Here is a 17,638-nt window from a genome sequence, read left to right on the forward strand (position 1 = left end):
CTCCAGTTTACGGTTGCCGGTTTAAGGCTTCATTAAAAAGTCACTATTTTTCGCAGTCCGAAGTTTTGGAACCACATTGTACATGTCAGAAAACGAGCTGGTTGGACTAAAACTACCTCGAGCAGCAAACTAGATTTCCACAAAGGGTCTCCCAGCCACATATTGACCAAGCTTGAGCCTGCTTAGCTTCAATAAGCAACCAGAATTTGACTACTGTATTCAACAATTGAACTTGTTTGGGGCAACTTAAGAAAGCTGATCTGATCTAACGGAGGGGTAGCGTATCCTGCCAGGCTCAAAGTGGCCGGCAGATTGCGCTACCACCCCTATAAATGAGGTCAAATTCATGATTGAGGAAGGTGATTTCACCCCCTGCTGGCCAGACTGAAACTACCACAAGCAGCAAACTAGATTTTCAGAAAATAGGGCATCCTGACCGGCTCAATATAGCTGGCAGTATCCGCTACCACCTCAATGAATGATATCAAAGTCATAATTAAGGTGGGGAATTCATGACCACAGAAGGTCAGGAGGCCAGTTTGATGCCTCATCAGACGGATGCTCCTCTTTACGGTTGCCGGTTTAAGGCTTCATTAAAAAGTCACTATTTTTCTCAGTCCGAAGTTTTGGAACCACATTGTACATGTCAGAAAACGAGCACCGAGAGGCAACTTAAGAAAGCTGATCTGATCTAACGGAGGGGTAGCGTATCCTGCCAGGCTCAAAGTGGTCGGCAGATTGCGCTACCACCCCTATAAATGAGGTCAAATTCCTGATTGAGGAAGGTGATTTCACCCCCTGCTGGCCAGACTGAAACTACCACAAGCAGCAAACTAGATTTTCAGAAAATAGCGCATCCTGACCGGCTCATTATAGCTAGCAGAATCCGCTACCACCTCAATGAATGATATCAAAGTCATAATTAAGGTGGGGAATTCACGACACCAGAAGGTCAGGAGGCCAGTTTGATGCCTCATCAGAAGGATGCTCCTCTTTACGGTTGCTGGTTTAAGGCTTCATTAAAAAGTCACTATTTTTCTCAGTCCGAAGTTTTGGAACCACATTGTACATGTCAGAAAAGGAGCACCGAGAGGCAACTTAAGAAAGCTGATCTGATCTAACGGAGGGGTAGCGTATCCTGCCAGGCTCAAAGTGGTCGGCAGATTGCGCTACCACCCCTATAAACTTGGTCAAATTCATGATTGAGGAAGGTGATTTCACCCCCTGCTGGACAGACTGAAACTACCACAAGCAGCAAAGTAGATTTTCAGAAAATAGCGCATCCTGACCGGCTCAATATAGCTGGCAGTATCCGCTACAACCTCAATGAATGACATCAAATTCATAATTAAGGTGGGGAATTCATGACCACAGAAGGTCAGGAGGCCAGTTTGATGCCTCATCAGACGGATGCTCCTCTTTATGGTTGCCGGTTTAAGGCTTCATTAAAAAGTCACTATTTTTCACAGTCCGAAGTTTTGGAACCACATTGTACATGTCAGAAAACGAGCACCCCCTGCTGGTTGGACTAAAACTACCTCCAGCAGCAAACTAGATTTCCACAAAGGGTCTCCCATCCACATATTGACCAAGCTTGAGCCTGCTTAGCTTCAATAAGCAACCAGAATTTGACTACTGCATTCAACAATTGAACTTGCTTGGGGCAACTTAAGAAAGCTGATCTGATCTAACGGAGGGGTAGCGTATCCTGCCAGGCTCAAAGTGGTCGGCAGATTGCGCTACCACCCCTATAAACTAGGTCAAATTCATGATTGAGGAAGGTGATTTCACCCCCTGCTGGACAGACTGAAACTACCACAAGCAGCAAAGTAGATTTTCAGAAAATAGCGCATCCTGACCGGCTCAATATAGCTGGCAGTATCCGCTACCACCTCAATGAATGATATCAAATTCATAATTAAGGTGGGGAATTCATGACCACAGAAGGTCAGGAGGCCAGTTTGATGCCTCATCAGACGGATGCTCCTCTTTACGATTGCCGGTTTAAGGCTTCATTAAAAAGTCACTTTTTCACAGTCCGAAGTTTTGGAACCACATTGTACATGTCAGAAAACGAGCACCCCCTGCTGGTTGGACTAAAACTACCTCCAGCAGCAAACTAGATTTCCACAAAGGGTCTCCCATCCACATATTGACCAAGCTTGAGCCTGCTTAGCTTCAATAAACAACCCAAATTTTACTACTGCATTCAACAATTGAACTTGCTTGGGGCAACTTAAGAAAGCTGATCTGATCTAACGGAGGGGTAGCGTATCCTGCCAGGCTCAAAGTGGCCGGCAGATTGCGCTACCACCCCTATAAATGAGATAAAAATTCATGATTGAGGAAGGTGATTTCCTTCAAACTAGATTTTCAGAAAACAGGGCATCCTGACCGGCTCAATATAGCTGGCAGTATCCGCTACCACCTCAATGAATGATATCAAATTCATAATTAAGGTGGGGAATTCAGGAATTCATGACCACAGAAGGTCAGGAGGCCAGTTTGATGCCTCATCAGACGGATGCTCCTGTTTACGGTTGCCGGTTTAAGGCTTCATTAAAAAGTCACTATTTTTCGCAGTCCGAAGTTTTGGAACCACATTGTACATGTCAGAAAACGAGCACCGAGACGCAACTTAAGAAAGCTGATCTGATCTAACGGAGGGGTAGCGTATCCTGCCAGGCTCAAAGTGGCCGGCAGATTGCTCTACCACCCCTATAAATGAGGTCAAATTCATGATTGAGGAAGGTGATTTCACCCCCTGCTGGCCAGACTGAAACTACCACAAGCAGCAAACTAGATTTTCAGAAAATAGGGCATCCTGACCGGTTCAATACAGCTGGCAGTATCCGCTACCACCTCAATAAATGATATCAAAGTCATAATTAAGGTGGGGAATTCATGACCACAGAAGGTCAGGAGGCCAGTTTGATGCCTCGTCAGACGGATGCTCCTCTTTACGGTTGCCGGTTTAAGGCTTCATTAAAAAGTCACTATTTTTCTCAGTCCGAAGTTTTGGAACCACATTGTACATGTCAGAAAACGAGCACCGAGAGGCAACTTAAGAAAGCTGATCTGATCTAACGGAGGGGTAGCGTATCCTGCCAGGCTCAAAGTGGTCGGCAGATTGCGCTACCACCCCTATAAATGAGGTCAAATTTCTGATTGAGGAAGGTGATTTCACCCTCTGCTGGCCAGACTGAAACTACCACAAGCAGCAAACTAGATTTTCAGAAAATAGGGCATCCTGACCGGCTCAATATAGCTGGCAGTATCCGCTACCACCTCAACGAATGATATCAAATTCATAATTAAGGTGGGGAATTCATGACCACAGAAGGTCAGGAGCCCAGTTTGATGCCTCATCAGATGGATGCTCCTGTTTACGGTTGCTGGTTTAAGGCTTCATTAAAAAGTCACTATTTTTCGCAGTCCGAAGTTTTAGAACCACATTGTACATGTCAGAAAACGAGCACCGAGAGGCAACTTAAGAAAGCTGATCTGATCTAACGGAGGGGTAGCGTATCCTGCCAGGCTCAAAGTGGTCGGCAGATTGCGCTACCACCCCTATAAATGAGGTCAAATTCATGATTGAGGAAGGTGATTTCACCCCCTGCTGGCCAGACTGAAACTACCACAAGCAGCAAAGTAGATTTTCAGAAAATAGCGCATCCTGACCGGCTCAATATAGCTGGCAGTATCCGCTACCACCTCAATGAATGATATCAAATTCATAATTAAGGTGGGGAATTCATGACCACAGAAGGTCAGGAGGCCAGTTTGATGCCTCATCAGACGGATGCTCCTCTTTACGGTTGCCGGTTTAAGGCTTCATTAAAAAGTCACTATTTTTCGCAGTCCGGAGTTTTGGAACCACATTGTACATGTCAGAAAACGAGCACCCCCTGCTGGTTGGACTAAAACTACCTCCAGCAGCAAACTAGATTTCCACAAAGGGTCTCCCATCCACATATTGACCAAGCTTGAGCCTGCTTAGCTTCAATAAGCAACCCAAATTTGACTACTGCATTCAACAATTGAACTTGCTTGGGACAATTTAAGAAAGCTGATCTGATCTAACGGAGGGGTAGCGTATCCTGCCAGGCTCAAAGTGGCCGGCAGATTGCGCTACCACCCCTATAAATGAGGTCAAATTCATGATTGAGGAAGGTGATTTCACCCCCTGCTGGCCAGAATGAAACTACCACAAGCAGCAAACTAGATTTTCAGAAAATAGCGCATCCTGACCGGCTCAATATAGCTGGCAGTATCCACTACCACCTCAATGAATGATATCAAAGTCATAATTAAGGTGGGGAATTCATGACCACAGAAGGTAAGGAGGCCAGTTTGATGCCTCATCAGACGGATGCTCCTCTTTACGGTTGCCGGTTTAAGGCTTAATTAAAAAGTCACTATTTTTCGCAGTCCGAAGTTTTGAAACCACATTGTCCATGTCAGAAAACGAGCACCGAGAGGCAACTTAAGAAAGCTGATCTGATCTAACGGAGGGGTAGCGTATCCTGCCAGGCTCAAAGTGGTTGGCAGATTGCGCTACCACCCCTATAAACTAGGTCAAATTCATGATTGAGGAAGGTGATTTCACCCCCTGCTGGACAGACTGAAACTACCACAAGCAGCAAAGTAGATTTTCAGAAAATAGCGCATCCTGACCGGCTCAATATAGCTGGCAGTATCCGCTACCACCTCAATGAATGATATCAAATTCATAATTAAGGTGGGGAATTCAGGAATTCATGACCACAGAAGGTCAGGAGGCCAGTTTGATGCCTCATCAGACGGATGCTCCTGTTTACGGTTGCCAGTTTAAGGCTTCATTAAAAAGTCACTATTTTTCGCAGTCCGAAGTTTTGGAACCACATTGTACATGTCAGAAAACGAGCACCGAGACGCAACTTAAGAAAGCTGATCTGATCTAACGGAGGGGTAGCGTATCCTGCCAGGCTCAAAGTGGCCGGCAGATTGCTCTACCACCCCTATAAATGAGGTCAAATTCATGATTGAGGAAGGTGATTACACCTCCTGCCGGCCAGACTGAAACTACCACAAGCAGCAAACTAGACTTTCAGAAAATAGGGCATCCTGACCGGTTCAATACAGCTGGCAGTATGCGCTACCACCTCAATAAATGATATCAAAGTCATAATTAAGGTGGGGAATTCATGACCACAGAAGGTCAGGAGGCCAGTTTGATGCGTCATCAGACGGATGCTCCAGTTTACGGTTGCCGGTTTAAGGCTTCATTAAAAAGTCACTATTTTTCGCAGTCCGAAGTTTTGGAACCACATTGTACATGTCAGAAAACGAGCTGGTTGGACTAAAACTACCTCGAGCAGCAAACTAGATTTCCACAAAGGGTCTCCCAGCCACATATTGACCAAGCTTGAGCCTGCTTAGCTTCAATAAGCAACCAGAATTTGACTACTGTATTCAACAATTGAACTTGTTTGGGGCAACTTAAGAAAGCTGATCTGATCTAACGGAGGGGTAGCGTATCCTGCCAGGCTCAAAGTGGCCGGCAGATTGCGCTACCACCCCTATAAATGAGGTCAAATTCATGATTGAGGAAGGTGATTTCACCCCCTGCTGGCCAGACTGAAACTACCACAAGCAGCAAACTAGATTTTCAGAAAATAGGGCATCCTGACCGGCTCAATATAGCTGGCAGTATCCGCTACCACCTCAATGAATGATATCAAAGTCATAATTAAGGTGGGGAATTCATGACCACAGAAGGTCAGGAGGCCAGTTTGATGCCTCATCAGACGGATGCTCCTCTTTACGGTTGCCGGTTTAAGGCTTCATTAAAAAGTCACTATTTTTCTCAGTCCGAAGTTTTGGAACCACATTGTACATGTCAGAAAACGAGCACCGAGAGGCAACTTAAGAAAGCTGATCTGATCTAACGGAGGGGTAGCGTATCCTGCCAGGCTCAAAGTGGTCGGCAGATTGCGCTACCACCCCTATAAATGAGGTCAAATTCCTGATTGAGGAAGGTGATTTCACCCCCTGCTGGCCAGACTGAAACTACCACAAGCAGCAAACTAGATTTTCAGAAAATAGCGCATCCTGACCGGCTCATTATAGCTAGCAGAATCCGCTACCACCTCAATGAATGATATCAAAGTCATAATTAAGGTGGGGAATTCACGACACCAGAAGGTCAGGAGGCCAGTTTGATGCCTCATCAGAAGGATGCTCCTCTTTACGGTTGCTGGTTTAAGGCTTCATTAAAAAGTCACTATTTTTCTCAGTCCGAAGTTTTGGAACCACATTGTACATGTCAGAAAAGGAGCACCGAGAGGCAACTTAAGAAAGCTGATCTGATCTAACGGAGGGGTAGCGTATCCTGCCAGGCTCAAAGTGGTCGGCAGATTGCGCTACCACCCCTATAAACTTGGTCAAATTCATGATTGAGGAAGGTGATTTCACCCCCTGCTGGACAGACTGAAACTACCACAAGCAGCAAAGTAGATTTTCAGAAAATAGCGCATCCTGACCGGCTCAATATAGCTGGCAGTATCCGCTACAACCTCAATGAATGACATCAAATTCATAATTAAGGTGGGGAATTCATGACCACAGAAGGTCAGGAGGCCAGTTTGATGCCTCATCAGACGGATGCTCCTCTTTATGGTTGCCGGTTTAAGGCTTCATTAAAAAGTCACTATTTTTCACAGTCCGAAGTTTTGGAACCACATTGTACATGTCAGAAAACGAGCACCCCCTGCTGGTTGGACTAAAACTACCTCCAGCAGCAAACTAGATTTCCACAAAGGGTCTCCCATCCACATATTGACCAAGCTTGAGCCTGCTTAGCTTCAATAAGCAACCAGAATTTGACTACTGCATTCAACAATTGAACTTGCTTGGGGCAACTTAAGAAAGCTGATCTGATCTAACGGAGGGGTAGCGTATCCTGCCAGGCTCAAAGTGGTCGGCAGATTGCGCTACCACCCCTATAAACTAGGTCAAATTCATGATTGAGGAAGGTGATTTCACCCCCTGCTGGACAGACTGAAACTACCACAAGCAGCAAAGTAGATTTTCAGAAAATAGCGCATCCTGACCGGCTCAATATAGCTGGCAGTATCCGCTACCACCTCAATGAATGATATCAAATTCATAATTAAGGTGGGGAATTCATGACCACAGAAGGTCAGGAGGCCAGTTTGATGCCTCATCAGACGGATGCTCCTCTTTACGATTGCCGGTTTAAGGCTTCATTAAAAAGTCACTTTTTCACAGTCCGAAGTTTTGGAACCACATTGTACATGTCAGAAAACGAGCACCCCCTGCTGGTTGGACTAAAACTACCTCCAGCAGCAAACTAGATTTCCACAAAGGGTCTCCCATCCACATATTGACCAAGCTTGAGCCTGCTTAGCTTCAATAAACAACCCAAATTTTACTACTGCATTCAACAATTGAACTTGCTTGGGGCAACTTAAGAAAGCTGATCTGATCTAACGGAGGGGTAGCGTATCCTGCCAGGCTCAAAGTGGCCGGCAGATTGCGCTACCACCCCTATAAATGAGATAAAAATTCATGATTGAGGAAGGTGATTTCCTTCAAACTAGATTTTCAGAAAACAGGGCATCCTGACCGGCTCAATATAGCTGGCAGTATCCGCTACCACCTCAATGAATGATATCAAATTCATAATTAAGGTGGGGAATTCAGGAATTCATGACCACAGAAGGTCAGGAGGCCAGTTTGATGCCTCATCAGACGGATGCTCCTGTTTACGGTTGCCGGTTTAAGGCTTCATTAAAAAGTCACTATTTTTCGCAGTCCGAAGTTTTGGAACCACATTGTACATGTCAGAAAACGAGCACCGAGACGCAACTTAAGAAAGCTGATCTGATCTAACGGAGGGGTAGCGTATCCTGCCAGGCTCAAAGTGGCCGGCAGATTGCTCTACCACCCCTATAAATGAGGTCAAATTCATGATTGAGGAAGGTGATTTCACCCCCTGCTGGCCAGACTGAAACTACCACAAGCAGCAAACTAGATTTTCAGAAAATAGGGCATCCTGACCGGTTCAATACAGCTGGCAGTATCCGCTACCACCTCAATAAATGATATCAAAGTCATAATTAAGGTGGGGAATTCATGACCACAGAAGGTCAGGAGGCCAGTTTGATGCCTCGTCAGACGGATGCTCCTCTTTACGGTTGCCGGTTTAAGGCTTCATTAAAAAGTCACTATTTTTCTCAGTCCGAAGTTTTGGAACCACATTGTACATGTCAGAAAACGAGCACCGAGAGGCAACTTAAGAAAGCTGATCTGATCTAACGGAGGGGTAGCGTATCCTGCCAGGCTCAAAGTGGTCGGCAGATTGCGCTACCACCCCTATAAATGAGGTCAAATTCCTGATTGAGGAAGGTGATTTCACCCTCTGCTGGCCAGACTGAAACTACCACAAGCAGCAAACTAGATTTTCAGAAAATAGGGCATCCTGACCGGCTCAATATAGCTGGCAGTATCCGCTACCACCTCAACGAATGATATCAAATTCATAATTAAGGTGGGGAATTCATGACCACAGAAGGTCAGGAGCCCAGTTTGATGCCTCATCAGATGGATGCTCCTGTTTACGGTTGCTGGTTTAAGGCTTCATTAAAAAGTCACTATTTTTCGCAGTCCGAAGTTTTAGAACCACATTGTACATGTCAGAAAACGAGCACCGAGAGGCAACTTAAGAAAGCTGATCTGATCTAACGGAGGGGTAGCGTATCCTGCCAGGCTCAAAGTGGTCGGCAGATTGCGCTACCACCCCTATAAATGAGGTCAAATTCATGATTGAGGAAGGTGATTTCACCCCCTGCTGGCCAGACTGAAACTACCACAAGCAGCAAAGTAGATTTTCAGAAAATAGCGCATCCTGACCGGCTCAATATAGCTGGCAGTATCCGCTACCACCTCAATGAATGATATCAAATTCATAATTAAGGTGGGGAATTCATGACCACAGAAGGTCAGGAGGCCAGTTTGATGCCTCATCAGACGGATGCTCCTCTTTACGGTTGCCGGTTTAAGGCTTCATTAAAAAGTCACTATTTTTCGCAGTCCGGAGTTTTGGAACCACATTGTACATGTCAGAAAACGAGCACCCCCTGCTGGTTGGACTAAAACTACCTCCAGCAGCAAACTAGATTTCCACAAAGGGTCTCCCATCCACATATTGACCAAGCTTGAGCCTGCTTAGCTTCAATAAGCAACCCAAATTTGACTACTGCATTCAACAATTGAACTTGCTTGGGACAATTTAAGAAAGCTGATCTGATCTAACGGAGGGGTAGCGTATCCTGCCAGGCTCAAAGTGGCCGGCAGATTGCGCTACCACCCCTATAAATGAGGTCAAATTCATGATTGAGGAAGGTGATTTCACCCCCTGCTGGCCAGAATGAAACTACCACAAGCAGCAAACTAGATTTTCAGAAAATAGCGCATCCTGACCGGCTCAATATAGCTGGCAGTATCCACTACCACCTCAATGAATGATATCAAAGTCATAATTAAGGTGGGGAATTCATGACCACAGAAGGTAAGGAGGCCAGTTTGATGCCTCATCAGACGGATGCTCCTCTTTACGGTTGCCGGTTTAAGGCTTAATTAAAAAGTCACTATTTTTCGCAGTCCGAAGTTTTGAAACCACATTGTCCATGTCAGAAAACGAGCACCGAGAGGCAACTTAAGAAAGCTGATCTGATCTAACGGAGGGGTAGCGTATCCTGCCAGGCTCAAAGTGGTTGGCAGATTGCGCTACCACCCCTATAAACTAGGTCAAATTCATGATTGAGGAAGGTGATTTCACCCCCTGCTGGACAGACTGAAACTACCACAAGCAGCAAAGTAGATTTTCAGAAAATAGCGCATCCTGACCGGCTCAATATAGCTGGCAGTATCCGCTACCACCTCAATGAATGATATCAAATTCATAATTAAGGTGGGGAATTCAGGAATTCATGACCACAGAAGGTCAGGAGGCCAGTTTGATGCCTCATCAGACGGATGCTCCTGTTTACGGTTGCCAGTTTAAGGCTTCATTAAAAAGTCACTATTTTTCGCAGTCCGAAGTTTTGGAACCACATTGTACATGTCAGAAAACGAGCACCGAGACGCAACTTAAGAAAGCTGATCTGATCTAACGGAGGGGTAGCGTATCCTGCCAGGCTCAAAGTGGCCGGCAGATTGCTCTACCACCCCTATAAATGAGGTCAAATTCATGATTGAGGAAGGTGATTACACCTCCTGCCGGCCAGACTGAAACTACCACAAGCAGCAAACTAGACTTTCAGAAAATAGGGCATCCTGACCGGTTCAATACAGCTGGCAGTATGCGCTACCACCTCAATAAATGATATCAAAGTCATAATTAAGGTGGGGAATTCATGACCACAGAAGGTCAGGAGGCCAGTTTGATGCGTCATCAGACGGATGCTCCAGTTTACGGTTGCCGGTTTAAGGCTTCATTAAAAAGTCACTATTTTTCGCAGTCCGAAGTTTTGGAACCACATTGTACATGTCAGAAAACGAGCTGGTTGGACTAAAACTACCTCGAGCAGCAAACTAGATTTCCACAAAGGGTCTCCCAGCCACATATTGACCAAGCTTGAGCCTGCTTAGCTTCAATAAGCAACCAGAATTTGACTACTGTATTCAACAATTGAACTTGTTTGGGGCAACTTAAGAAAGCTGATCTGATCTAACGGAGGGGTAGCGTATCCTGCCAGGCTCAAAGTGGCCGGCAGATTGCGCTACCACCCCTATAAATGAGGTCAAATTCATGATTGAGGAAGGTGATTTCACCCCCTGCTGGCCAGACTGAAACTACCACAAGCAGCAAACTAGATTTTCAGAAAATAGGGCATCCTGACCGGCTCAATATAGCTGGCAGTATCCGCTACCACCTCAATGAATGATATCAAAGTCATAATTAAGGTGGGGAATTCATGACCACAGAAGGTCAGGAGGCCAGTTTGATGCCTCATCAGACGGATGCTCCTCTTTACGGTTGCCGGTTTAAGGCTTCATTAAAAAGTCACTATTTTTCTCAGTCCGAAGTTTTGGAACCACATTGTACATGTCAGAAAACGAGCACCGAGAGGCAACTTAAGAAAGCTGATCTGATCTAACGGAGGGGTAGCGTATCCTGCCAGGCTCAAAGTGGTCGGCAGATTGCGCTACCACCCCTATAAATGAGGTCAAATTCCTGATTGAGGAAGGTGATTTCACCCCCTGCTGGCCAGACTGAAACTACCACAAGCAGCAAACTAGATTTTCAGAAAATAGCGCATCCTGACCGGCTCATTATAGCTAGCAGAATCCGCTACCACCTCAATGAATGATATCAAAGTCATAATTAAGGTGGGGAATTCACGACACCAGAAGGTCAGGAGGCCAGTTTGATGCCTCATCAGAAGGATGCTCCTCTTTACGGTTGCTGGTTTAAGGCTTCATTAAAAAGTCACTATTTTTCTCAGTCCGAAGTTTTGGAACCACATTGTACATGTCAGAAAAGGAGCACCGAGAGGCAACTTAAGAAAGCTGATCTGATCTAACGGAGGGGTAGCGTATCCTGCCAGGCTCAAAGTGGTCGGCAGATTGCGCTACCACCCCTATAAACTTGGTCAAATTCATGATTGAGGAAGGTGATTTCACCCCCTGCTGGACAGACTGAAACTACCACAAGCAGCAAAGTAGATTTTCAGAAAATAGCGCATCCTGACCGGCTCAATATAGCTGGCAGTATCCGCTACAACCTCAATGAATGACATCAAATTCATAATTAAGGTGGGGAATTCATGACCACAGAAGGTCAGGAGGCCAGTTTGATGCCTCATCAGACGGATGCTCCTCTTTATGGTTGCCGGTTTAAGGCTTCATTAAAAAGTCACTATTTTTCACAGTCCGAAGTTTTGGAACCACATTGTACATGTCAGAAAACGAGCACCCCCTGCTGGTTGGACTAAAACTACCTCCAGCAGCAAACTAGATTTCCACAAAGGGTCTCCCATCCACATATTGACCAAGCTTGAGCCTGCTTAGCTTCAATAAGCAACCAGAATTTGACTACTGCATTCAACAATTGAACTTGCTTGGGGCAACTTAAGAAAGCTGATCTGATCTAACGGAGGGGTAGCGTATCCTGCCAGGCTCAAAGTGGTCGGCAGATTGCGCTACCACCCCTATAAACTAGGTCAAATTCATGATTGAGGAAGGTGATTTCACCCCCTGCTGGACAGACTGAAACTACCACAAGCAGCAAAGTAGATTTTCAGAAAATAGCGCATCCTGACCGGCTCAATATAGCTGGCAGTATCCGCTACCACCTCAATGAATGATATCAAATTCATAATTAAGGTGGGGAATTCATGACCACAGAAGGTCAGGAGGCCAGTTTGATGCCTCATCAGACGGATGCTCCTCTTTACGATTGCCGGTTTAAGGCTTCATTAAAAAGTCACTTTTTCACAGTCCGAAGTTTTGGAACCACATTGTACATGTCAGAAAACGAGCACCCCCTGCTGGTTGGACTAAAACTACCTCCAGCAGCAAACTAGATTTCCACAAAGGGTCTCCCATCCACATATTGACCAAGCTTGAGCCTGCTTAGCTTCAATAAACAACCCAAATTTTACTACTGCATTCAACAATTGAACTTGCTTGGGGCAACTTAAGAAAGCTGATCTGATCTAACGGAGGGGTAGCGTATCCTGCCAGGCTCAAAGTGGCCGGCAGATTGCGCTACCACCCCTATAAATGAGATAAAAATTCATGATTGAGGAAGGTGATTTCCTTCAAACTAGATTTTCAGAAAACAGGGCATCCTGACCGGCTCAATATAGCTGGCAGTATCCGCTACCACCTCAATGAATGATATCAAATTCATAATTAAGGTGGGGAATTCAGGAATTCATGACCACAGAAGGTCAGGAGGCCAGTTTGATGCCTCATCAGACGGATGCTCCTGTTTACGGTTGCCGGTTTAAGGCTTCATTAAAAAGTCACTATTTTTCGCAGTCCGAAGTTTTGGAACCACATTGTACATGTCAGAAAACGAGCACCGAGACGCAACTTAAGAAAGCTGATCTGATCTAACGGAGGGGTAGCGTATCCTGCCAGGCTCAAAGTGGCCGGCAGATTGCTCTACCACCCCTATAAATGAGGTCAAATTCATGATTGAGGAAGGTGATTTCACCCCCTGCTGGCCAGACTGAAACTACCACAAGCAGCAAACTAGATTTTCAGAAAATAGGGCATCCTGACCGGTTCAATACAGCTGGCAGTATCCGCTACCACCTCAATAAATGATATCAAAGTCATAATTAAGGTGGGGAATTCATGACCACAGAAGGTCAGGAGGCCAGTTTGATGCCTCGTCAGACGGATGCTCCTCTTTACGGTTGCCGGTTTAAGGCTTCATTAAAAAGTCACTATTTTTCTCAGTCCGAAGTTTTGGAACCACATTGTACATGTCAGAAAACGAGCACCGAGAGGCAACTTAAGAAAGCTGATCTGATCTAACGGAGGGGTAGCGTATCCTGCCAGGCTCAAAGTGGTCGGCAGATTGCGCTACCACCCCTATAAATGAGGTCAAATTCCTGATTGAGGAAGGTGATTTCACCCTCTGCTGGCCAGACTGAAACTACCACAAGCAGCAAACTAGATTTTCAGAAAATAGGGCATCCTGACCGGCTCAATATAGCTGCCAGTATCCGCTACCACCTCAACGAATGATATCAAATTCATAATTAAGGTGGGGAATTCATGACCACAGAAGGTCAGGAGCCCAGTTTGATGCCTCATCAGATGGATGCTCCTGTTTACGGTTGCTGGTTTAAGGCTTCATTAAAAAGTCACTATTTTTCGCAGTCCGAAGTTTTAGAACCACATTGTACATGTCAGAAAACGAGCACCGAGAGGCAACTTAAGAAAGCTGATCTGATCTAACGGAGGGGTAGCGTATCCTGCCAGGCTCAAAGTGGTCGGCAGATTGCGCTACCACCCCTATAAATGAGGTCAAATTCATGATTGAGGAAGGTGATTTCACCCCCTGCTGGCCAGACTGAAACTACCACAAGCAGCAAAGTAGATTTTCAGAAAATAGCGCATCCTGACCGGCTCAATATAGCTGGCAGTATCCGCTACAACCTCAATGAATGACATCAAATTCATAATTAAGGTGGGGAATTCATGACCACAGAAGGTCAGGAGGCCAGTTTGATGCCTCATCAGACGGATGCTCCTCTTTATGGTTGCCGGTTTAAGGCTTCATTAAAAAGTCACTATTTTTCACAGTCCGAAGTTTTGGAACCACATTGTACATGTCAGAAAACGAGCACCCCCTGCTGGTTGGACTAAAACTACCTCCAGCAGCAAACTAAATTTCCACAAAGGGTCTCCCATCCACATATTGACCAAGCTTGAGCCTGCTTAGCTTCAATAAGCAACCCAAATTTGACTACTGCATTCAACAATTGAACTTGCTTGGGGCAACTTAAGAAAGCTGATCTGATCTAACGGAGGGGTAGCGTATCCTGCCAGGCTCAAAGTGGTCGGCAGATTGCGCTACCACCCCTATAAATGAGGTCAAATTCCTGATTGAGGAAGGTGATTTCACCCCCTGCTGGCCAGACTGAAACTACCACAAGCAGCAAAGTAGATTTTCAGAAAATAGCGCATCCTGACCGGCTCAATATAGCTGGCAGTATCCGCTACCACCTCAATGAATGATATCAAATTCATAATTAAGGTGGGGAATTCATGACCACAGAAGGTCAGGAGGCCAGTTTGATGCCTCATCAGACGGATGCTCCTCTTTACGATTGCCGGTTTAAGGCTTCATTAAAAAGTCACTTTTTCACAGTCCGAAGTTTTGGAACCACATTGTACATGTCAGAAAACGAGCACCCCCTGCTGGTTGGACTAAAACTACCTCCAGCAGCAAACTAGATTTCCACAAAGGGTCTCCCATCCACATATTGACCAAGCTTGAGCCTGCTTAGCTTCAATAAACAACCCAAATTTTACTACTGCATTCAACAATTGAACTTGCTTGGGGCAACTTAAGAAAGCTGATCTGATCTAACGGAGGGGTAGCATATCCTGCCAGGCTCAAAGTGGCCGGCAGATTGCGCTACCACCCCTATAAATGAGATAAAAATTCATGATTGAGGAAGGTGATTTCCTTCAAACTAGATTTTCAGAAAACAGGGCATCCTGACCGGCTCAATATAGCTGGCAGTATCCGCTACCACCTCAATGAATGATATCAAATTCATAATTAAGGTGGGGAATTCAGGAATTCATGACCACAGAAGGTCAGGAGGCCAGTTTGATGCCTCATCAGACGGATGCTCCTGTTTACGGTTGCCGGTTTAAGGCTTCATTAAAAAGTCACTATTTTTCGCAGTCCGAAGTTTTGGAACCACATTGTACATGTCAGAAAACGAGCACCGAGACGCAACTTAAGAAAGCTGATCTGATCTAACGGAGGGGTAGCGTATCCTGCCAGGCTCAAAGTGGCCGGCAGATTGCTCTACCACCCCTATAAATGAGGTCAAATTCATGATTGAGGAAGGTGATTTCACCCCCTGCTGGCCAGACTGAAACTACCACAAGCAGCAAACTAGATTTTCAGAAAATAGGGCATCCTGACCGGTTCAATACAGCTGGCAGTATCCGCTACCACCTCAATAAATGATATCAAAGTCATAATTAAGGTGGGGAATTCATGACCACAGAAGGTCAGGAGGCCAGTTTGATGCCTCGTCAGACGGATGCTCCTCTTTACGGTTGCCGGTTTAAGGCTTCATTAAAAAGTCACTATTTTTCTCAGTCCGAAGTTTTGGAACCACATTGTACATGTCAGAAAACGAGCACCGAGAGGCAACTTAAGAAAGCTGATCTGATCTAACGGAGGGGTAGCGTATCCTGCCAGGCTCAAAGTGGTCGGCAGATTGCGCTACCACCCCTATAAATGAGGTCAAATTCCTGATTGAGGAAGGTGATTTCACCCTCTGCTGGCCAGACTGAAACTACCACAAGCAGCAAACTAGATTTTCAGAAAATAGGGCATCCTGACCGGCTCAATATAGCTGGCAGTATCCGCTACCACCTCAACGAATGATATCAAATTCATAATTAAGGTGGGGAATTCATGACCACAGAAGGTCAGGAGCCCAGTTTGATGCCTCATCAGATGGATGCTCCTGTTTACGGTTGCTGGTTTAAGGCTTCATTAAAAAGTCACTATTTTTCGCAGTCCGAAGTTTTAGAACCACATTGTACATGTCAGAAAACGAGCACCGAGAGGCAACTTAAGAAAGCTGATCTGATCTAACGGAGGGGTAGCGTATCCTGCCAGGCTCAAAGTGGTCGGCAGATTGCGCTACCACCCCTATAAATGAGGTCAAATTCATGATTGAGGAAGGTGATTTCACCCCCTGCTGGCCAGACTGAAACTACCACAAGCAGCAAAGTAGATTTTCAGAAAATAGCGCATCCTGACCGGCTCAATATAGCTGGCAGTATCCGCTACAACCTCAATGAATGACATCAAATTCATAATTAAGGTGGGGAATTCATGACCACAGAAGGTCAGGAGGCCAGTTTGATGCCTCATCAGACGGATGCTCCTCTTTATGGTTGCCGGTTTAAGGCTTCATTAAAAAGTCACTATTTTTCACAGTCCGAAGTTTTGGAACCACATTGTACATGTCAGAAAACGAGCACCCCCTGCTGGTTGGACTAAAACTACCTCCAGCAGCAAACTAGATTTCCACAAAGGGTCTCCCATCCACATATTGACCAAGCTTGAGCCTGCTTAGCTTCAATAAGCAACCAGAATTTGACTACTGCATTCAACAATTGAACTTGCTTGGGGCAACTTAAGAAAGCTGATCTGATCTAACGGAGGGGTAGCGTATCCTGCCAGGCTCAAAGTGGTCGGCAGATTGCGCTACCACCCCTATAAACTAGGTCAAATTCATGATTGAGGAAGGTGATTTCACCCCCTGCTGGACAGACTGAAACTACCACAAGCAGCAAAGTAGATTTTCAGAAAATAGCGCATCCTGACCGGCTCAATATAGCTGGCAGTATCCGCTACCACCTCAATGAATGATATCAAATTCATAATTAAGGTGGGGAATTCATGACCACAGAAGGTCAGGAGGCCAGTTTGATGCCTCATCAGACGGATGCTCCTCTTTACGATTGCCGGTTTAAGGCTTCATTAAAAAGTCACTTTTTCACAGTCCGAAGTTTTGGAACCACATTGTACATGTCAGAAAACGAGCACCCCCTGCTGGTTGGACTAAAACTACCTCCAGCAGCAAACTAGATTTCCACAAAGGGTCTCCCATCCACATATTGACCAAGCTTGAGCCTGCTTAGCTTCAATAAACAACCCAAATTTTACTACTGCATTCAACAATTGAACTTGCTTGGGGCAACTTAAGAAAGCTGATCTGATCTAACGGAGGGGTAGCGTATCCTGCCAGGCTCAAAGTGGCCGGCAGATTGCGCTACCACCCCTATAAATGAGATAAAAATTCATGATTGAGGAAGGTGATTTCCTTCAAACTAGATTTTCAGAAAACAG

This window comes from Garra rufa, chromosome 2 (genome assembly GCF_049309525.1).
Source record: "Garra rufa chromosome 2, GarRuf1.0, whole genome shotgun sequence".
Classification (NCBI taxonomy): Eukaryota; Metazoa; Chordata; class Actinopteri; order Cypriniformes; family Cyprinidae; genus Garra; species Garra rufa.